General features: G+C 52.4%; 28 non-coding genes across 28 annotated transcripts; all 28 read right to left on the bottom strand.

Moving 5' to 3' along the window:
- Positions 1–473: 473 nt before the first annotated feature.
- Positions 474–545, bottom strand: Trnah-gug (transfer RNA histidin (anticodon GUG)). The gene has a single exon. It is a non-coding gene; the product is annotated as a tRNA-His (tRNA).
- Positions 546–931: 386 nt separating this feature from the next.
- Trnae-cuc (transfer RNA glutamic acid (anticodon CUC)) lies at positions 932–1,003 on the bottom strand. Its single transcript has one exon. It is a non-coding gene; the product is annotated as a tRNA-Glu (tRNA).
- Positions 1,004–1,285: 282 nt separating this feature from the next.
- Positions 1,286–1,367, bottom strand: Trnal-cag (transfer RNA leucine (anticodon CAG)). The gene has a single exon. It is a non-coding gene; the product is annotated as a tRNA-Leu (tRNA).
- A 6,999-nt stretch (positions 1,368–8,366) lies between these two features.
- On the bottom strand, positions 8,367–8,438 carry Trnah-gug (transfer RNA histidin (anticodon GUG)). The gene has a single exon. It is a non-coding gene; the product is annotated as a tRNA-His (tRNA).
- A 386-nt stretch (positions 8,439–8,824) lies between these two features.
- Positions 8,825–8,896, bottom strand: Trnae-cuc (transfer RNA glutamic acid (anticodon CUC)). Its single transcript has one exon. It is a non-coding gene; the product is annotated as a tRNA-Glu (tRNA).
- Positions 8,897–9,178: 282 nt separating this feature from the next.
- On the bottom strand, positions 9,179–9,260 carry Trnal-cag (transfer RNA leucine (anticodon CAG)). The gene has a single exon. It is a non-coding gene; the product is annotated as a tRNA-Leu (tRNA).
- Positions 9,261–9,340: 80 nt separating this feature from the next.
- Positions 9,341–9,422, bottom strand: Trnal-uag (transfer RNA leucine (anticodon UAG)). The gene has a single exon. It is a non-coding gene; the product is annotated as a tRNA-Leu (tRNA).
- A 758-nt stretch (positions 9,423–10,180) lies between these two features.
- Positions 10,181–10,252, bottom strand: Trnah-gug (transfer RNA histidin (anticodon GUG)). Its single transcript has one exon. It is a non-coding gene; the product is annotated as a tRNA-His (tRNA).
- Positions 10,253–10,638: 386 nt separating this feature from the next.
- On the bottom strand, positions 10,639–10,710 carry Trnae-cuc (transfer RNA glutamic acid (anticodon CUC)). The gene has a single exon. It is a non-coding gene; the product is annotated as a tRNA-Glu (tRNA).
- A 282-nt stretch (positions 10,711–10,992) lies between these two features.
- Positions 10,993–11,074, bottom strand: Trnal-cag (transfer RNA leucine (anticodon CAG)). The gene has a single exon. It is a non-coding gene; the product is annotated as a tRNA-Leu (tRNA).
- Positions 11,075–11,154: 80 nt separating this feature from the next.
- On the bottom strand, positions 11,155–11,236 carry Trnal-uag (transfer RNA leucine (anticodon UAG)). The gene has a single exon. It is a non-coding gene; the product is annotated as a tRNA-Leu (tRNA).
- A 758-nt stretch (positions 11,237–11,994) lies between these two features.
- Positions 11,995–12,066, bottom strand: Trnah-gug (transfer RNA histidin (anticodon GUG)). The gene has a single exon. It is a non-coding gene; the product is annotated as a tRNA-His (tRNA).
- Positions 12,067–12,452: 386 nt separating this feature from the next.
- Trnae-cuc (transfer RNA glutamic acid (anticodon CUC)) lies at positions 12,453–12,524 on the bottom strand. The gene has a single exon. It is a non-coding gene; the product is annotated as a tRNA-Glu (tRNA).
- A 282-nt stretch (positions 12,525–12,806) lies between these two features.
- Positions 12,807–12,888, bottom strand: Trnal-cag (transfer RNA leucine (anticodon CAG)). The gene has a single exon. It is a non-coding gene; the product is annotated as a tRNA-Leu (tRNA).
- An 80-nt stretch (positions 12,889–12,968) lies between these two features.
- Positions 12,969–13,050, bottom strand: Trnal-uag (transfer RNA leucine (anticodon UAG)). The gene has a single exon. It is a non-coding gene; the product is annotated as a tRNA-Leu (tRNA).
- A 758-nt stretch (positions 13,051–13,808) lies between these two features.
- On the bottom strand, positions 13,809–13,880 carry Trnah-gug (transfer RNA histidin (anticodon GUG)). The gene has a single exon. It is a non-coding gene; the product is annotated as a tRNA-His (tRNA).
- Positions 13,881–14,266: 386 nt separating this feature from the next.
- On the bottom strand, positions 14,267–14,338 carry Trnae-cuc (transfer RNA glutamic acid (anticodon CUC)). Its single transcript has one exon. It is a non-coding gene; the product is annotated as a tRNA-Glu (tRNA).
- A 282-nt stretch (positions 14,339–14,620) lies between these two features.
- Positions 14,621–14,702, bottom strand: Trnal-cag (transfer RNA leucine (anticodon CAG)). The gene has a single exon. It is a non-coding gene; the product is annotated as a tRNA-Leu (tRNA).
- An 80-nt stretch (positions 14,703–14,782) lies between these two features.
- Positions 14,783–14,864, bottom strand: Trnal-uag (transfer RNA leucine (anticodon UAG)). The gene has a single exon. It is a non-coding gene; the product is annotated as a tRNA-Leu (tRNA).
- A 758-nt stretch (positions 14,865–15,622) lies between these two features.
- Trnah-gug (transfer RNA histidin (anticodon GUG)) lies at positions 15,623–15,694 on the bottom strand. Its single transcript has one exon. It is a non-coding gene; the product is annotated as a tRNA-His (tRNA).
- A 386-nt stretch (positions 15,695–16,080) lies between these two features.
- On the bottom strand, positions 16,081–16,152 carry Trnae-cuc (transfer RNA glutamic acid (anticodon CUC)). The gene has a single exon. It is a non-coding gene; the product is annotated as a tRNA-Glu (tRNA).
- Positions 16,153–16,434: 282 nt separating this feature from the next.
- On the bottom strand, positions 16,435–16,516 carry Trnal-cag (transfer RNA leucine (anticodon CAG)). Its single transcript has one exon. It is a non-coding gene; the product is annotated as a tRNA-Leu (tRNA).
- An 80-nt stretch (positions 16,517–16,596) lies between these two features.
- On the bottom strand, positions 16,597–16,678 carry Trnal-uag (transfer RNA leucine (anticodon UAG)). Its single transcript has one exon. It is a non-coding gene; the product is annotated as a tRNA-Leu (tRNA).
- Positions 16,679–17,436: 758 nt separating this feature from the next.
- Positions 17,437–17,508, bottom strand: Trnah-gug (transfer RNA histidin (anticodon GUG)). Its single transcript has one exon. It is a non-coding gene; the product is annotated as a tRNA-His (tRNA).
- Positions 17,509–17,894: 386 nt separating this feature from the next.
- On the bottom strand, positions 17,895–17,966 carry Trnae-cuc (transfer RNA glutamic acid (anticodon CUC)). Its single transcript has one exon. It is a non-coding gene; the product is annotated as a tRNA-Glu (tRNA).
- Positions 17,967–18,248: 282 nt separating this feature from the next.
- Trnal-cag (transfer RNA leucine (anticodon CAG)) lies at positions 18,249–18,330 on the bottom strand. Its single transcript has one exon. It is a non-coding gene; the product is annotated as a tRNA-Leu (tRNA).
- An 80-nt stretch (positions 18,331–18,410) lies between these two features.
- Trnal-uag (transfer RNA leucine (anticodon UAG)) lies at positions 18,411–18,492 on the bottom strand. The gene has a single exon. It is a non-coding gene; the product is annotated as a tRNA-Leu (tRNA).
- Positions 18,493–19,250: 758 nt separating this feature from the next.
- Positions 19,251–19,322, bottom strand: Trnah-gug (transfer RNA histidin (anticodon GUG)). The gene has a single exon. It is a non-coding gene; the product is annotated as a tRNA-His (tRNA).
- Positions 19,323–19,513: the final 191 nt, after the last annotated feature.

Genomic DNA, 19,513 nt, shown 5'->3' on the forward strand with positions numbered 1-19,513 from the left:
GGCGGAGCTAGAATGCTCCATGTAACAAACATATGTGAGCTCAAGGAGGTTACACGTGAAGAGAAAGCGGCAGGTTAACACGACTACAGCAAAACCCCTGGCAGCGCTGGGATTCGAACCGACGCCTACGAAGAGACTGGTGCCTTAAACCAGCGCCATAGAGCGCTCGGCCATGCTACGTGCGCTGCAATGGGCACCAGTGTTCCTAGCATTTGTAGAAACAGTGCACGCCACAGCTTCCTGTTCTGCTGGGGCTGGCTGCTCATCCATCGCACTTCAAAACAACTGCCCTTTTCGACTACAGAGAGCAGCGGACGTCTGCGCTCTGGGAGGCGACATTACGTGTTGGTGAGGAAGTGATAGTGCAAACTGCGGCCTGCGGAACACGAGTGACAAAATCAAGAGAGCACTGTCATTTCGAGTACTCGTGCACTATCGCTATTGCAACGGCAGTAAGGCAAAACTTTCAAAATTGCCGTGACCAGGATTCGAACCTGGGTTATTGCGGCCACAACGCAATGTCCTAACCACTAGACGATCACGGCCACGGCCACGAAGCCACCCACGAAAGCAGCTGGCAGGAATGCAAGTGGCGATACACAGCAAAGCCTAGGCCAAGGTGTACGCCACAGCAGTGTCAGACACGGTCCGCATCACGTGTATACGAGCAAATGAACGTTGCTGCGCTGTCAGGACACTAACTACAGTGGTTAGCTGCATTCACCTCCGTGGCAATATCTTGCAGTCCTCCAAGCCTCTTGACTACAGGTACCCGTATGTGGCTGGATAACAAGTGGATAGATGCCGCATCTCTCTCGCCGTCAGGTGTTGCCACGAATCATACTTAACGTGGCTTTCTGCACGCGTCAGCGTAGCGTCAGTCGAGCTAAGTCGGGACAAGTCGCATAAGAGGAGCAACAAAAACGCGCATTTCCGGTACCGGGAATCGAACCCGGGCCTCCTGGGTGAGAGCCAGGTATCCTAGCCACTAGACCACACCGGATAACGGCGGCAGCGCTCTTCCAGCGAACGCAGCAACCACGCACGGTTAACTGTCGACAACTGTAAAAAATCCACTCTCTCGCGTTATAGAACGGCGTGCTCCGGACGCATTTCGTGGAGACGAACGCCAGCAATGATGAGAGCAAAAGGCGCCTCCAAATCCTGTCGTTGCACCACGCACTGTTCTACGGCAATTCACGAAGCAGAAGCTCACGCCTTGTTGTGCTGTTTTCTTTGCAGGCAATAAGCGCAGCCGTCTTCGACACAGGAAACATTACACGTTTGGCAGCTGTGGGGTTGGAACCCACGCCTCTCAAGAGACTGGTGCCTGAAACCAGCGCCTTAGACCGCTCGGCCACGCTACCTACACAACACGCGCGTCACAAGAGCTGCGTCCTACGCCACGAGAACACACCGCAGCGGCACAAAAGTGAGACGTAAAAATTGGCAACTTTTTTTTTTTTTTTTTTTTTTTTTTTTTTTTTTTTTTTCGGGCCTCCCAACTCCCCTTATAGCCCGTCCTTGCGCTCTCCAATTACGCCTTCTTCGGCGAGCTTCTTTAGCTATAAAATAAAACGTGGCTTCTTGCAAACAGAAGAGACGAAGTTATTCACTGTCCATTCAGTCTGAAGCTGAAACTTCTCGGTACTGGTTCCTGGATCGTCGACGTCCTGTGGAAAACGTTGGTCTTCAAGTTGCAGTGATGAAATCAGAGACATCTGAATGCCTGCGAGGAAAAGGTCTTGTCAATGTTCACGGCAAGCGAAGCATCGAAGGAAAACTAAAATCCTCTTGAAGGGATAGTGCACGCCTAGAAAACAGCGAATCAGTCGCCTTGCGCCTACACTCCAGAAAATAAAAGGAAAGAATGACAGAGAATCAGGCGCTTCGCACCTAGACTCAATAAAATAAAAACAAAATTTGAAAAAAAGAACGAAACAATCAAAGTCTGACTGAGTAGTCCTCTCAGTCATACGGAGGGAACACCCAGCACGCGTTCCATGAAAGTATGTTCAACAATGCTTCGTGGCGGCCAATAAAATTAGCAATAGAAACATTGAGAAAAATAAAAGTATCGACGCACACGTCAAAGGAATGAGTAGTCTCTTGACCTTTACGAAGTGTCTGTCGGATAAGGAGAAGGAAAACACAAGTCTCCCCGACGTGTGAAAAATAAAATAAAAATAAAAATTTTCCTTTCGTAAAAACAAACAATCTCGGTGGCAGCGCCGTGCGCAACGCATCCACGATTGTACGCCAATGGCGTAGGAACCAGACGTTGAAATAAAATGAAGAAAAACATAAAGAAAGCACACAATGACACCGAAACACAAACACACACGAACACAGGATAAAACTGTGTTAAACTGTTCGTCGTAATTTCCACGTTGCAGTCCTGCACAAGCGGAAGCATCGTACTTGTTCGATTATTCACTTTTCCTGTAGCATTCAATGTGCATGAACTATGTTTCCGGACCCGGAAACAATGCAAAACAGAACGAAAATAAAGGGTCGCAGCAGTGAAGTGTCGATTACAACAGTTTGTTATGGGCAAATGCGAGTGCAATTTGCAGAAAATTGGCAAAGAGTTTGTGATAGTCTTTCCTGGTTTTAGTGAGGTCATGTTGCGTGGATAAATAAACCAGATAAGCATAGTCGTCCGTAAGTCGCAAGTGCAAGATGGCGAACACAGTGTGCGCCACGAGCCATGCAGTGGCGGCACGCTTCGTAGACGGATATGGTTTGAAGTCCGGGATCAAAGCCGTGTCCGCAGAAAAACTTGCAGCGCTGGTGCGGTTGATAAGTGCGAGCATCCTGGCGGCAATATTCCAAGTCGACCGTGACCTCAGGCACACGAAACGATGTTCTAAGGTGTCGTCTTGTCGACAGTCTTCACACAAGCTCGATGGAGATAAGCGGATGCGACGCAGCTTTTCGTTGGTGGGAAGAATCCTGTTAACCACTTGGTACCAAAAGCTGCTGACTTCCGCCGACAGGAAGGGAGCGTGAACGTGAGCCCACGCCGTCCGCCACGCAGATCGCGGATAGCGCGCCTCCATCTTATTGCCGACTGGCCGTCCTCTGAGTCCCTGGTAGACACGTTTGACAGTCCGAGTTCGATGGTCGAGTACGTCGGCGGCGAGATAGCTTTTCTGAAGGAAGTACTCCCGAACATAGCGCAGCTGAAACGGTATTGTATTCGGGTCGAGAGGTGCTGCTTCAGATAGAGGACAATGAATAGCGAACAGAACAGCCGTGGGGCTCGACGGATCCTGTTCAATGGTGACGCGCGTCCGATGAAGGAGCAACGCGGCGGCTTTCATAGCAAAATGAATGAGGCCGAGTCCACCCTGTTCGCGCGGCAAAGTACATGTGTCGTAAGACACCTTGAAAATATGTCCCCGCCACAATAGCCAATAGACTGCCTGTGTTATGGCTCTGCCCAAATTTTTGGGAACCTGAAATAACTGTGCGAGGTACCAGGCTTTACTGAGCAAGAAAACATTTATTAAAAGCACCCGCTGTGTTAATGCGAGGGTGCGAGTAGCGGACAGGCTAGCCATAGCTCGTATGCCATTTAAGACAAGACGCCAGTTGTAGGACGCAGTCTGTAACAGATTGGCTTGAAAGCGAACACCCAAAATTTTGTGTTCCTGTTTCACTATAAACCATGGGCGTTTAAAGCCTCGTGTCGCCGCATAAATAGGCAGAAAAACCGTCTTACGGGTATTGATTCTCGCACCGGATGCACGTTCATACTGTGTGAGCACAGCGCGTATTTTATCGAAGTCGGTGGCCGAGGACACCAAGAGACCAAGGTCGTCAGCATAAGCGCGACAAACGTGCTTCTCATCCCCAATACGGATTCCCCTACAAACACTGTGCAAATTACGCAATAAAGGATCTAAAGAAATTGCGTAAAGCGCCATGGACAGAGGGCACCCTTGTTTGACTGAACAGCGAAGCGGAACAGGTTCCGACAAAAATCCATTGACGCTAATGCGTGAGGTGGAATGTGTGAAAAGGTTAAAAATCATAGTTATAAACTTAACACCGAAACCAAATTTCTGAAGCACACGGCGGAGATATAGGTGGCTAACTCTGTCAAAAGCCATTGCAAAATCGACGGATAAAATGCCAAAAGGAATCCGATTCGTCGAAGCATAGGCAATGGCATCGCGGTATGTCGATACAGCACCATATAGAGTGCGATTCGGCACTGCACAGTATTGAAAGGGACTAATCAGTTTCTTCATGACCAGCTTCAAGCGAGAGGTGACACATTTGGTAAAGAGTTTATAGTCACCATTAAGAAGGGTGATCGGCCTAAGATTGCACAGTTTCCTGGCGACTGGAACCTTTGGAACCAAGACCACAATACCGTCCAGGAAGGACGCGGGGACATCCACGCCATTTAAAATTTCATTAAAAACATCAGTCAGGGCCGAGCCAAACAAGTGCCAAAATTGCATATAAAATTCCGGTGGCAACCCATCGGCGCCCGGTGATTTATTCTGGGAACAAAGGTTTAAGACATCACGCACTTCCTCCACGGTAAAGTTTTCTGTGAGGCGACGGCGATCCGCTACGGATAGGACGTATGGAACGTCGTGGAGAAGCTCGGAAATCGCGGCAGCATCAGTGTATTTCTCACTGAAAAGTTCGACGAAGTGACGGTGGGCCTCGGCAAGAATAGCCGACTGGCTTTGAAGCCGCGCACCGTCAGCTGCTTCCAGCTCTGTGACGTAACGTCGCTTTGCGCGCCGGCGTTCGCGCAGCTGATGAAATACGGAAGGCGCTTCATCAGCAAGCGCCCCGGGGGTCCGGCTCCGTACGACAGATCCGCGCAACGATTCCCTTTTCAAATCCAGAAGACGGTGTTTTATACGCCGAATTGTCGCCATCCGAAGAGCGGGATTACTTGTGTGCTGGTGGATGGCATCATTTAAACAACTTTCGTAAAATTGCAATGTCGATCGCTCCCAGTGAGCAACATCCTGACCGAACTCCAGAATGGTCTTTCGTAATGCCGGCTTAACAGATTCTACCCACCACGACAAAGTGGAGGCATATAGACCGCGATATGGCAGCACCCTCTGCCACACACGCACGATAACCGGCGCAAAATGTGGGTGTGAGAGATGTCGCACGTTAAACTTCCATAATCGACTTGCGCGGGGTTTAATCGCCAACAGAGAATGAAAGCGGCAGACATACGCACAATGATCGGAAAAAATCACGGGGTGAACAGAGGATTCCGTTAGACAGTGCTGTTTATCGCGAGAAACATAAATTCTATCGAGCCGACTCCTTCCCGTGGGGTAAAAGAAAGTAAATCCCACGTCCCTCGGGTGTAAATAACGCCACGAGTCAATTAAATTCATCTCCGTAACGAGCGTCTGTAATTCTAGGGACTTATACGGCCGTGGCTCCTGATCTCTATTTTCCAGCACGCAGTTAAAATCGCCGCCCATAACTACTGGCAGGTGGGGGCCCCGTAAAAGGTGACAAATGTCACTACTATAAAACACACGGCGATGTGACTGCCCGTCGGCTCCAGAAGGAGCGTATACGTTAATATATCGTACGTTGTTGATCGTGCAAGCCACACCACGACCATTAGGAACGGTAGCAACATGACTATAGTCAAGATCAACACGAATTAAAATAGCAGTACCACAATTACACTCGACATCAAAGTTTAAGAGAACTTGATAGCCCGGAATTGAGTGTAGTAGATCTATCACAACCTCCTGCAAAAACACTACATCAGCAGAAATGTAATTTAAAAAACCCACAAAACTTGCAAACTTCACCGGTGACTCCAATTTATTAAGATTAATAGTAGCTACGACAGATGGAGGGCGTGCTACCATAGACTACAGGAAAAAACAAAGAAAACAAATTAGACGGCAGGAGTGAACCCACCCTCCTCCTCCATATCGTCTGCCCAGTCACAACGTGCAGACGGTGCAACCGAAGTAGGCGGTTCTTGTGTGGGAGGTACAGACGCGGAATCCTGCGAAGGGTGGCGCGTGCGCCGCTGGGGGGTGTCTTCAGCCTTACGTTTAACTGAGAATTGGGCCGGGTTCGTAGCCTGAGACGTCGTAGTGTCCATTGCGAGAGGTACATCAGAGTGGTGCAACATTTCCTTTAGCTGCCGTACAACCTCCTCCCGCCTGTCTTCCGACACACTTGTCGTAGGCGCGGGCTGACTGCTCGCCACAGGACGTTGTTGACGACGTCCTGCCGCAACCGACGGCCGAGATTCGACTACGGGGCGGGGCAAGGGCTTGTGCGCAGGCTTTTGCAGAGATTTCTGCTTTTGTTTCGACTTCGGTCGTGGTACCTGCTTCCACTCCGGAGACGGGCTGCGTTCTCCGCGTGAAAAGGATCGTTTTTCCAAAATCCGTGAGCTACTGGCACTGCGGAAGCGTTCCGTAGTACCACGCCTCTCCGAAACACTTTCACGCCTTGGCTTCGGTGCCTGTGAGGCATGGGCCCCGTCCGAAATACCCTGAAGTTCGAAATGAGAGGGTGACGTATCCACAACAGCAACAGGGGGGGTGGCCACCTGAACGGGTTCTGATGCGGTCCGCACCGGAATTTCAGGCACAGCCGGAGGCGGAATCGATACAGTAGCTGCGGGAACTGACTGAGGAGGTACGGACATAACTGGAACAGAATCATTACCGGTTGCAGTGGCATCGGTATCCATCGCGACCGCATCATCTAACGGTGTTTCCGTGTCCGCGGAACGTGCCGGTGAACGCGGAACACCCAACAACACGGCCGCGTACGACGCGTCGTCATCTTGCCCACGGGGCGGCAACTGCACAGGGCGCCTACGCCGAGGACAATTTTGGCGAAAATGGTCTGTGGCATTACAATAGGAGCAGGTTTGGGGCTGACCACTATAGGAAATAAAAGCCCGGTGACCGGCCATAACCAAAAACGAAGGAACGTGCTTCCTCACAATCATTTTGACACTACGGATACCGTTTTCCACTTGATAGATATAGGCGGAAGACCACTTTTCCTTCGTAATCGACAAAACAGTGCCATAAGGCATAAGGCTACGAGCTATTGTCTCATTCCTAGTTTCAAACGGAAGATTGAATACGCGAACATTTCGGATACCAAAACCAGCATTCGACAGAGTCACATTGCTAATTGTCCCATCAGAGTGTTTGAATTTACGTACGCCACCGTTTTCACTGACAAGGGAATCACACAATTCCGGACATTTCAATTTTACAAACAAAGAGTTCAGGAACGCGTCCAATTGCAAGCCTAGCACATCACTTTCAGGAATTTGCAAGTCATTTTTCATCCACGAATGAATTTCGAAAGCAGACGGTCGGGTGACGTTTCTATCAAATTCGCATGGGATATTATTTTCGCGGTCTTCAGAATCCATCTTAACTTACAGTTCAGCTGACTACAGCAGCGAAGAAACAGTCACCGCGATGAACCGCCGCCGACAGCGAAGCACACGTAAACACCGCCCGACACGCCGGAGCGAGCGCGCGATGTGTTCGGGCCCACGACTCCGAAGAGACTGGTGCCTAAAACCAGCGCCTTAGACCGCTCGGCCACGTTACCGCTGGAGCACGAGCGGCGAAACGTTTCCTTTGTAGTACAAAGATCACTCCGAAATGTAAGTGTCTTGGCAATCGCTGTGCCATGTATTTCCACTGCTCTCCCACTGGAAGCGTCTCTTTAGGCCATCCACAACAAGAAAATGCCGTGCCCGCCGTATGGTAGCGACGCCACTTGTCTGTAGCTGTCGTAGTTAAGGAGACAGCATCGAGAGACGTTTTCGTGCTGTGACCAGGTTTCGAACCTGGGCTTTCCGTAACCACTAAAGTATCATAGCTGTACCTGTCAGGCGGAGCTAGAATGCTCCATGTAACAAACATATGTGAGCTCAAGGAGGTTACACGTGAAGAGAAAGCGGCAGGTTAACACGACTACAGCAAAACCCCTGGCAGCGCTGGGATTCGAACCGACGCCTACGAAGAGACTGGTGCCTTAAACCAGCGCCATAGAGCGCTCGGCCATGCTACGTGCGCTGCAATGGGCACCAGTGTTCCTAGCATTTGTAGAAACAGTGCACGCCACAGCTTCCTGTTCTGCTGGGGCTGGCTGCTCATCCATCGCACTTCAAAACAACTGCCCTTTTCGACTACAGAGAGCAGCGGACGTCTGCGCTCTGGGAGGCGACATTACGTGTTGGTGAGGAAGTGATAGTGCAAACTGCGGCCTGCGGAACACGAGTGACAAAATCAAGAGAGCACTGTCATTTCGAGTACTCGTGCACTATCGCTATTGCAACGGCAGTAAGGCAAAACTTTCAAAATTGCCGTGACCAGGATTCGAACCTGGGTTATTGCGGCCACAACGCAATGTCCTAACCACTAGACGATCACGGCCACGGCCACGAAGCCACCCACGAAAGCAGCTGGCAGGAATGCAAGTGGCGATACACAGCAAAGCCTAGGCCAAGGTGTACGCCACAGCAGTGTCAGACACGGTCCGCATCACGTGTATACGAGCAAATGAACGTTGCTGCGCTGTCAGGACACTAACTACAGTGGTTAGCTGCATTCACCTCCGTGGCAATATCTTGCAGTCCTCCAAGCCTCTTGACTACAGGTACCCGTATGTGGCTGGATAACAAGTGGATAGATGCCGCATCTCTCTCGCCGTCAGGTGTTGCCACGAATCATACTTAACGTGGCTTTCTGCACGCGTCAGCGTAGCGTCAGTCGAGCTAAGTCGGGACAAGTCGCATAAGAGGAGCAACAAAAACGCGCATTTCCGGTACCGGGAATCGAACCCGGGCCTCCTGGGTGAGAGCCAGGTATCCTAGCCACTAGACCACACCGGATAACGGCGGCAGCGCTCTTCCAGCGAACGCAGCAACCACGCACGGTTAACTGTCGACAACTGTAAAAAATCCACTCTCTCGCGTTATAGAACGGCGTGCTCCGGACGCATTTCGTGGAGACGAACGCCAGCAATGATGAGAGCAAAAGGCGCCTCCAAATCCTGTCGTTGCACCACGCACTGTTCTACGGCAATTCACGAAGCAGAAGCTCACGCCTTGTTGTGCTGTTTTCTTTGCAGGCAATAAGCGCAGCCGTCTTCGACACAGGAAACATTACACGTTTGGCAGCTGTGGGGTTGGAACCCACGCCTCTCAAGAGACTGGTGCCTGAAACCAGCGCCTTAGACCGCTCGGCCACGCTACCTACACAACACGCGCGTCACAAGAGCTGCGTCCTACGCCACGAGAACACACCGCAGCGGCACAAAAGTGAGACGTAAAAATTGGCAACGGTGGGATTCGAACCCACGCCTCCGAAGAGACTGGTGCCTAAAACCAGCGCCTTAGACCGCTCGGCCACGTTACCGCTGGAGCACGAGCGGCGAAACGTTTCCTTTGTAGTACAAAGATCACTCCGAAATGTAAGTGTCTTGGCAATCGCTGTGCCATGTATTTCCACTGCTCTCCCACTGGAAGCGTCTCTTTAGGCCATCCACAACAAGAAAATGCCGTGCCCGCCGTATGGTAGCGACGCCACTTGTCTGTAGCTGTCGTAGTTAAGGAGACAGCATCGAGAGACGTTTTCGTGCTGTGACCAGGTTTCGAACCTGGGCTTTCCGTAACCACTAAAGTATCATAGCTGTACCTGTCAGGCGGAGCTAGAATGCTCCATGTAACAAACATATGTGAGCTCAAGGAGGTTACACGTGAAGAGAAAGCGGCAGGTTAACACGACTACAGCAAAACCCCTGGCAGCGCTGGGATTCGAACCGACGCCTACGAAGAGACTGGTGCCTTAAACCAGCGCCATAGAGCGCTCGGCCATGCTACGTGCGCTGCAATGGGCACCAGTGTTCCTAGCATTTGTAGAAACAGTGCACGCCACAGCTTCCTGTTCTGCTGGGGCTGGCTGCTCATCCATCGCACTTCAAAACAACTGCCCTTTTCGACTACAGAGAGCAGCGGACGTCTGCGCTCTGGGAGGCGACATTACGTGTTGGTGAGGAAGTGATAGTGCAAACTGCGGCCTGCGGAACACGAGTGACAAAATCAAGAGAGCACTGTCATTTCGAGTACTCGTGCACTATCGCTATTGCAACGGCAGTAAGGCAAAACTTTCAAAATTGCCGTGACCAGGATTCGAACCTGGGTTATTGCGGCCACAACGCAATGTCCTAACCACTAGACGATCACGGCCACGGCCACGAAGCCACCCACGAAAGCAGCTGGCAGGAATGCAAGTGGCGATACACAGCAAAGCCTAGGCCAAGGTGTACGCCACAGCAGTGTCAGACACGGTCCGCATCACGTGTATACGAGCAAATGAACGTTGCTGCGCTGTCAGGACACTAACTACAGTGGTTAGCTGCATTCACCTCCGTGGCAATATCTTGCAGTCCTCCAAGCCTCTTGACTACAGGTACCCGTATGTGGCTGGATAACAAGTGGATAGATGCCGCATCTCTCTCGCCGTCAGGTGTTGCCACGAATCATACTTAACGTGGCTTTCTGCACGCGTCAGCGTAGCGTCAGTCGAGCTAAGTCGGGACAAGTCGCATAAGAGGAGCAACAAAAACGCGCATTTCCGGTACCGGGAATCGAACCCGGGCCTCCTGGGTGAGAGCCAGGTATCCTAGCCACTAGACCACACCGGATAACGGCGGCAGCGCTCTTCCAGCGAACGCAGCAACCACGCACGGTTAACTGTCGACAACTGTAAAAAATCCACTCTCTCGCGTTATAGAACGGCGTGCTCCGGACGCATTTCGTGGAGACGAACGCCAGCAATGATGAGAGCAAAAGGCGCCTCCAAATCCTGTCGTTGCACCACGCACTGTTCTACGGCAATTCACGAAGCAGAAGCTCACGCCTTGTTGTGCTGTTTTCTTTGCAGGCAATAAGCGCAGCCGTCTTCGACACAGGAAACATTACACGTTTGGCAGCTGTGGGGTTGGAACCCACGCCTCTCAAGAGACTGGTGCCTGAAACCAGCGCCTTAGACCGCTCGGCCACGCTACCTACACAACACGCGCGTCACAAGAGCTGCGTCCTACGCCACGAGAACACACCGCAGCGGCACAAAAGTGAGACGTAAAAATTGGCAACGGTGGGATTCGAACCCACGCCTCCGAAGAGACTGGTGCCTAAAACCAGCGCCTTAGACCGCTCGGCCACGTTACCGCTGGAGCACGAGCGGCGAAACGTTTCCTTTGTAGTACAAAGATCACTCCGAAATGTAAGTGTCTTGGCAATCGCTGTGCCATGTATTTCCACTGCTCTCCCACTGGAAGCGTCTCTTTAGGCCATCCACAACAAGAAAATGCCGTGCCCGCCGTATGGTAGCGACGCCACTTGTCTGTAGCTGTCGTAGTTAAGGAGACAGCATCGAGAGACGTTTTCGTGCTGTGACCAGGTTTCGAACCTGGGCTTTCCGTAACCACTAAAGTATCATAGCTGTACCTGTCAGGCGGAGCTAGAATGCTCCATGTAACAAACATATGTGAGCTCAAGGAGGTTACACGTGAAGAGAAAGCGGCAGGTTAACACGACTACAGCAAAACCCCTGGCAGCGCTGGGATTCGAACCGACGCCTACGAAGAGACTGGTGCCTTAAACCAGCGCCATAGAGCGCTCGGCCATGCTACGTGCGCTGCAATGGGCACCAGTGTTCCTAGCATTTGTAGAAACAGTGCACGCCACAGCTTCCTGTTCTGCTGGGGCTGGCTGCTCATCCATCGCACTTCAAAACAACTGCCCTTTTCGACTACAGAGAGCAGCGGACGTCTGCGCTCTGGGAGGCGACATTACGTGTTGGTGAGGAAGTGATAGTGCAAACTGCGGCCTGCGGAACACGAGTGACAAAATCAAGAGAGCACTGTCATTTCGAGTACTCGTGCACTATCGCTATTGCAACGGCAGTAAGGCAAAACTTTCAAAATTGCCGTGACCAGGATTCGAACCTGGGTTATTGCGGCCACAACGCAATGTCCTAACCACTAGACGATCACGGCCACGGCCACGAAGCCACCCACGAAAGCAGCTGGCAGGAATGCAAGTGGCGATACACAGCAAAGCCTAGGCCAAGGTGTACGCCACAGCAGTGTCAGACACGGTCCGCATCACGTGTATACGAGCAAATGAACGTTGCTGCGCTGTCAGGACACTAACTACAGTGGTTAGCTGCATTCACCTCCGTGGCAATATCTTGCAGTCCTCCAAGCCTCTTGACTACAGGTACCCGTATGTGGCTGGATAACAAGTGGATAGATGCCGCATCTCTCTCGCCGTCAGGTGTTGCCACGAATCATACTTAACGTGGCTTTCTGCACGCGTCAGCGTAGCGTCAGTCGAGCTAAGTCGGGACAAGTCGCATAAGAGGAGCAACAAAAACGCGCATTTCCGGTACCGGGAATCGAACCCGGGCCTCCTGGGTGAGAGCCAGGTATCCTAGCCACTAGACCACACCGGATAACGGCGGCAGCGCTCTTCCAGCGAACGCAGCAACCACGCACGGTTAACTGTCGACAACTGTAAAAAATCCACTCTCTCGCGTTATAGAACGGCGTGCTCCGGACGCATTTCGTGGAGACGAACGCCAGCAATGATGAGAGCAAAAGGCGCCTCCAAATCCTGTCGTTGCACCACGCACTGTTCTACGGCAATTCACGAAGCAGAAGCTCACGCCTTGTTGTGCTGTTTTCTTTGCAGGCAATAAGCGCAGCCGTCTTCGACACAGGAAACATTACACGTTTGGCAGCTGTGGGGTTGGAACCCACGCCTCTCAAGAGACTGGTGCCTGAAACCAGCGCCTTAGACCGCTCGGCCACGCTACCTACACAACACGCGCGTCACAAGAGCTGCGTCCTACGCCACGAGAACACACCGCAGCGGCACAAAAGTGAGACGTAAAAATTGGCAACGGTGGGATTCGAACCCACGCCTCCGAAGAGACTGGTGCCTAAAACCAGCGCCTTAGACCGCTCGGCCACGTTACCGCTGGAGCACGAGCGGCGAAACGTTTCCTTTGTAGTACAAAGATCACTCCGAAATGTAAGTGTCTTGGCAATCGCTGTGCCATGTATTTCCACTGCTCTCCCACTGGAAGCGTCTCTTTAGGCCATCCACAACAAGAAAATGCCGTGCCCGCCGTATGGTAGCGACGCCACTTGTCTGTAGCTGTCGTAGTTAAGGAGACAGCATCGAGAGACGTTTTCGTGCTGTGACCAGGTTTCGAACCTGGGCTTTCCGTAACCACTAAAGTATCATAGCTGTACCTGTCAGGCGGAGCTAGAATGCTCCATGTAACAAACATATGTGAGCTCAAGGAGGTTACACGTGAAGAGAAAGCGGCAGGTTAACACGACTACAGCAAAACCCCTGGCAGCGCTGGGATTCGAACCGACGCCTACGAAGAGACTGGTGCCTTAAACCAGCGCCATAGAGCGCTCGGCCATGCTACGTGCGCTGCAATGGGCACCAGTGTTCCTAGCATTTGTAGAAACAGTGCACGCCACAGCTTCCTGTTCTGCTGGGGCTGGCTGCTCATCCATCGCACTTCAAAACAACTGCCCTTTTCGACTACAGAGAGCAGCGGACGTCTGCGCTCTGGGAGGCGACATTACGTGTTGGTGAGGAAGTGATAGTGCAAACTGCGGCCTGCGGAACACGAGTGACAAAATCAAGAGAGCACTGTCATTTCGAGTACTCGTGCACTATCGCTATTGCAACGGCAGTAAGGCAAAACTTTCAAAATTGCCGTGACCAGGATTCGAACCTGGGTTATTGCGGCCACAACGCAATGTCCTAACCACTAGACGATCACGGCCACGGCCACGAAGCCACCCACGAAAGCAGCTGGCAGGAATGCAAGTGGCGATACACAGCAAAGCCTAGGCCAAGGTGTACGCCACAGCAGTGTCAGACACGGTCCGCATCACGTGTATACGAGCAAATGAACGTTGCTGCGCTGTCAGGACACTAACTACAGTGGTTAGCTGCATTCACCTCCGTGGCAATATCTTGCAGTCCTCCAAGCCTCTTGACTACAGGTACCCGTATGTGGCTGGATAACAAGTGGATAGATGCCGCATCTCTCTCGCCGTCAGGTGTTGCCACGAATCATACTTAACGTGGCTTTCTGCACGCGTCAGCGTAGCGTCAGTCGAGCTAAGTCGGGACAAGTCGCATAAGAGGAGCAACAAAAACGCGCATTTCCGGTACCGGGAATCGAACCCGGGCCTCCTGGGTGAGAGCCAGGTATCCTAGCCACTAGACCACACCGGATAACGGCGGCAGCGCTCTTCCAGCGAACGCAGCAACCACGCACGGTTAACTGTCGACAACTGTAAAAAATCCACTCTCTCGCGTTATAGAACGGCGTGCTCCGGACGCATTTCGTGGAGACGAACGCCAGCAATGATGAGAGCAAAAGGCGCCTCCAAATCCTGTCGTTGCACCACGCACTGTTCTACGGCAATTCACGAAGCAGAAGCTCACGCCTTGTTGTGCTGTTTTCTTTGCAGGCAATAAGCGCAGCCGTCTTCGACACAGGAAACATTACACGTTTGGCAGCTGTGGGGTTGGAACCCACGCCTCTCAAGAGACTGGTGCCTGAAACCAGCGCCTTAGACCGCTCGGCCACGCTACCTACACAACACGCGCGTCACAAGAGCTGCGTCCTACGCCACGAGAACACACCGCAGCGGCACAAAAGTGAGACGTAAAAATTGGCAACGGTGGGATTCGAACCCACGCCTCCGAAGAGACTGGTGCCTAAAACCAGCGCCTTAGACCGCTCGGCCACGTTACCGCTGGAGCACGAGCGGCGAAACGTTTCCTTTGTAGTACAAAGATCACTCCGAAATGTAAGTGTCTTGGCAATCGCTGTGCCATGTATTTCCACTGCTCTCCCACTGGAAGCGTCTCTTTAGGCCATCCACAACAAGAAAATGCCGTGCCCGCCGTATGGTAGCGACGCCACTTGTCTGTAGCTGTCGTAGTTAAGGAGACAGCATCGAGAGACGTTTTCGTGCTGTGACCAGGTTTCGAACCTGGGCTTTCCGTAACCACTAAAGTATCATAGCTGTACCTGTCAGGCGGAGCTAGAATGCTCCATGTAACAAACATATGTGAGCTCAAGGAGGTTACACGTGAAGAGAAAGCGGCAGGTTAACACGACTACAGCAAAACCCCTGGCAGCGCTGGGATTCGAACCGACGCCTACGAAGAGACTGGTGCCTTAAACCAGCGCCATAGAGCGCTCGGCCATGCTACGTGCGCTGCAATGGGCACCAGTGTTCCTAGCATTTGTAGAAACAGTGCACGCCACAGCTTCCTGTTCTGCTGGGGCTGGCTGCTCATCCATCGCACTTCAAAACAACTGCCCTTTTCGACTACAGAGAGCAGCGGACGTCTGCGCTCTGGGAGGCGACATTACGTGTTGGTGAGGAAGTGATAGTGCAAACTGCGGCCTGCGGAACACGAGTGACAAAATCAAGAGAGCACTGTCATTTCGAGTACTCGTGCACTATCGCTATTGCAACGGCAGTAAGGCAAAACTTTCAAAATTGCCGTGACCAGGATTCGAACCTGGGTTATTGCGGCCACAACGCAATGTCCTAACCACTAGACGATCACGGCCACGGCCACGAAGCCACCCACGAAAGCAGCTGGCAGGAATGCAAGTGGCGATACACAGCAAAGCCTAGGCCAAGGTGTACGCCACAGCAGTGTCAGACACGGTCCGCATCACGTGTATACGAGCAAATGAACGTTGCTGCGCTGTCAGGACACTAACTACAGTGGTTAGCTGCATTCACCTCCGTGGCAATATCTTGCAGTCCTCCAAGCCTCTTGACTACAGGTACCCGTATGTGGCTGGATAACAAGTGGATAGATGCCGCATCTCTCTCGCCGTCAGGTGTTGCCACGAATCATACTTAACGTGGCTTTCTGCACGCGTCAGCGTAGCGTCAGTCGAGCTAAGTCGGGACAAGTCGCATAAGAGGAGCAACAAAAACGCGCATTTCCGGTACCGGGAATCGAACCCGGGCCTCCTGGGTGAGAGCCAGGTATCCTAGCCACTAGACCACACCGGATAACGGCGGCAGCGCTCTTCCAGCGAACGCAGCAACCACGCACGGTTAACTGTCGACAACTGTAAAAAATCCACTCTCTCGCGTTATAGAACGGCGTGCTCCGGACGCATTTCGTGGAGACGAACGCCAGCAATGATGAGAGCAAAAGGCGCCTCCAAATCCTGTCGTTGCACCACGCACTGTTCTACGGCAATTCACGAAGCAGAAGCTCACGCCTTGTTGTGCTGTTTTCTTTGCAGGCAATAAGCGCAGCCGTCTTCGACACAGGAAACATTACACGTTTGGCAGCTGTGGGGTTGGAACCCACGCCTCTCAAGAGACTGGTGCCTGAAACCAGCGCCTTAGACCGCTCGGCCACGCTACCTACACAACACGCGCGTCACAAGAGCTGCGTCCTACGCCACGAGAACACACCGCAGCGGCACAAAAGTGAGACGTAAAAATTGGCAACGGTGGGATTCGAACCCACGCCTCCGAAGAGACTGGTGCCTAAAACCAGCGCCTTAGACCGCTCGGCCACGTTACCGCTGGAGCACGAGCGGCGAAACGTTTCCTTTGTAGTACAAAGATCACTCCGAAATGTAAGTGTCTTGGCAATCGCTGTGCCATGTATTTCCACTGCTCTCCCACTGGAAGCGTCTCTTTAGGCCATCCACAACAAGAAAATGCCGTGCCCGCCGTATGGTAGCGACGCCACTTGTCTGTAGCTGTCGTAGTTAAGGAGACAGCATCGAGAGACGTTTTCGTGCTGTGACCAGGTTTCGAACCTGGGCTTTCCGTAACCACTAAAGTATCATAGCTGTACCTGTCAGGCGGAGCTAGAATGCTCCATGTAACAAACATATGTGAGCTCAAGGAGGTTACACGTGAAGAGAAAGCGGCAGGTTAACACGACTACAGCAAAACCCCTGGCAGCGCTGGGATTCGAACCGACGCCTACGAAGAGACTGGTGCCTTAAACCAGCGCCATAGAGCGCTCGGCCATGCTACGTGCGCTGCAATGGGCACCAGTGTTCCTAGCATTTGTAGAAACAGTGCACGCCACAGCTTCCTGTTCTGCTGGGGCTGGCTGCTCATCCATCGCACTTCAAAACAACTGCCCTTTTCGACTACAGAGAGCAGCGGACGTCTGCGCTCTGGGAGGCGACATTACGTGTTGGTGAGGAAGTGATAGTGCAAACTGCGGCCTGCGGAACACGAGTGACAAAATCAAGAGAGCACTGTCATTTCGAGTACTCGTGCACTATCGCTATTGCAACGGCAGTAAGGCAAAACTTTCAAAATTGCCGTGACCAGGATTCGAACCTGGGTTATTGCGGCCACAACGCAATGTCCTAACCACTAGACGATCACGGCCACGGCCACGAAGCCACCCACGAAAGCAGCTGGCAGGAATGCAAGTGGCGATACACAGCAAAGCCTAGGCCAAGGTGTACGCCACAGCAGTGTCAGACACGGTCCGCATCACGTGTATACGAGCAAATGAACGTTGCTGCGCTGTCAGGACACTAACTACAGTGGTTAGCTGCATTCACCTCCGTGGCAATATCTTGCAGTCCTCCAAGCCTCTTGACTACAGGTACCCGTATGTGGCTGGATAACAAGTGGATAGATGCCGCATCTCTCTCGCCGTCAGGTGTTGCCACGAATCATACTTAACGTGGCTTTCTGCACGCGTCAGCGTAGCGTCAGTCGAGCTAAGTCGGGACAAGTCGCATAAGAGGAGCAACAAAAACGCGCATTTCCGGTACCGGGAATCGAACCCGGGCCTCCTGGGTGAGAGCCAGGTATCCTAGCCACTAGACCACACCGGATAACGGCGGCAGCGCTCTTCCAGCGAACGCAGCAACCACGCACGGTTAACTGTCGACAACTGTAAAAAATCCACTCTCTCGCGTTATAGAACGGCGTGCTCCGGACGCATTTCGTGGAGACGAACGCCAGCAATGATGAGAGCAAAAGGCGCCTCCAAATCCTGTCGTTGCACCACGCACTGTTCTACGGCAATTCACGAAGCAGAAGCTCACGCCTTGTTGTGCTGTTTTCTTTGCAGGCAATAAGCGCAGCCGTCTTCGACACAGGAAACATTACACGTTTGGCAGCTGTGGGGTTGGAACCCACGCCTCTCAAGAGACTGGTGCCTGAAACCAGCGCCTTAGACCGCTCGGCCACGCTACCTACACAACACGCGCGTCACAAGAGCTGCGTCCTACGCCACGAGAACACACCGCAGCGGCACAAAAGTGAGACGTAAAAATTGGCAACGGTGGGATTCGAACCCACGCCTCCGAAGAGACTGGTGCCTAAAACCAGCGCCTTAGACCGCTCGGCCACGTTACCGCTGGAGCACGAGCGGCGAAACGTTTCCTTTGTAGTACAAAGATCACTCCGAAATGTAAGTGTCTTGGCAATCGCTGTGCCATGTATTTCCACTGCTCTCCCACTGGAAGCGTCTCTTTAGGCCATCCACAACAAGAAAATGCCGTGCCCGCCGTATGGTAGCGACGCCACTTGTCTGTAGCTGTCGTAGTTAAGGAGACAGCATCGAGAGACGTTTTCGTGCTGTGACCAGGTTTCGAACCTGGGCTTTCCGTAACCACTAAAGTATCATAGCTGTACCTGTCAGGCGGAGCTAGAATGCTCCATGTAACAAACATATGTGAGCTCAAGGAGGTTACACGTGAAGAGAAAGCGGCAGGTTAACACGACTACAGCAAAACCCCTGGCAGCGCTGGGATTCGAACCGACGCCTACGAAGAGACTGGTGCCTTAAACCAGCGCCATAGAGCGCTCGGCCATGCTACGTGCGCTGCAATGGGCACCAGTGTTCCTAGCATTTGTAGAAACAGTGCACGCCACAGCTTCCTGTTCTGCTGGGGCTGGCTGCTCATCCATCGCACTTCAAAACAACTGCCCTTTTCGACTACAGAGAGCAGCGGACGTCTGCGCTCTGGGAGGCGACATTACGTGTTGGTGAGGAAGTGATAGTGCAAACTGCGGCCTGCGGAACACGAGTGACAAAATCAAGAGAGCACTGTCATTTCGAGTACTCGTGCACTATCGCTATTGCAACGGCAGTAAGGCAAAACTTTCAAAATTGCCGTGACCAGGATTCGAACCTGGGTTATTGCGGCCACAACGCAATGTCCTAACCACTAGACGATCACGGCCACGGCCACGAAGCCACCCACGAAAGCAGCTGGCAGGAATGCAAGTGGCGATACACAGCAAAGCCTAGGCCAAGGTGTACGCCACAGCAGTGTCAGACACGGTCCGCATCACGTGTATACGAGCAAATGAACGTTGCTGCGCTGTCAGGACACTAACTACAGTGGTTAGCTGCATTCACCTCCGTGGCAAT

Source organism: Schistocerca nitens, chromosome 1 (assembly GCF_023898315.1).
Source record: "Schistocerca nitens isolate TAMUIC-IGC-003100 chromosome 1, iqSchNite1.1, whole genome shotgun sequence".
Taxonomy (NCBI): Eukaryota; Metazoa; Arthropoda; class Insecta; order Orthoptera; family Acrididae; genus Schistocerca; species Schistocerca nitens.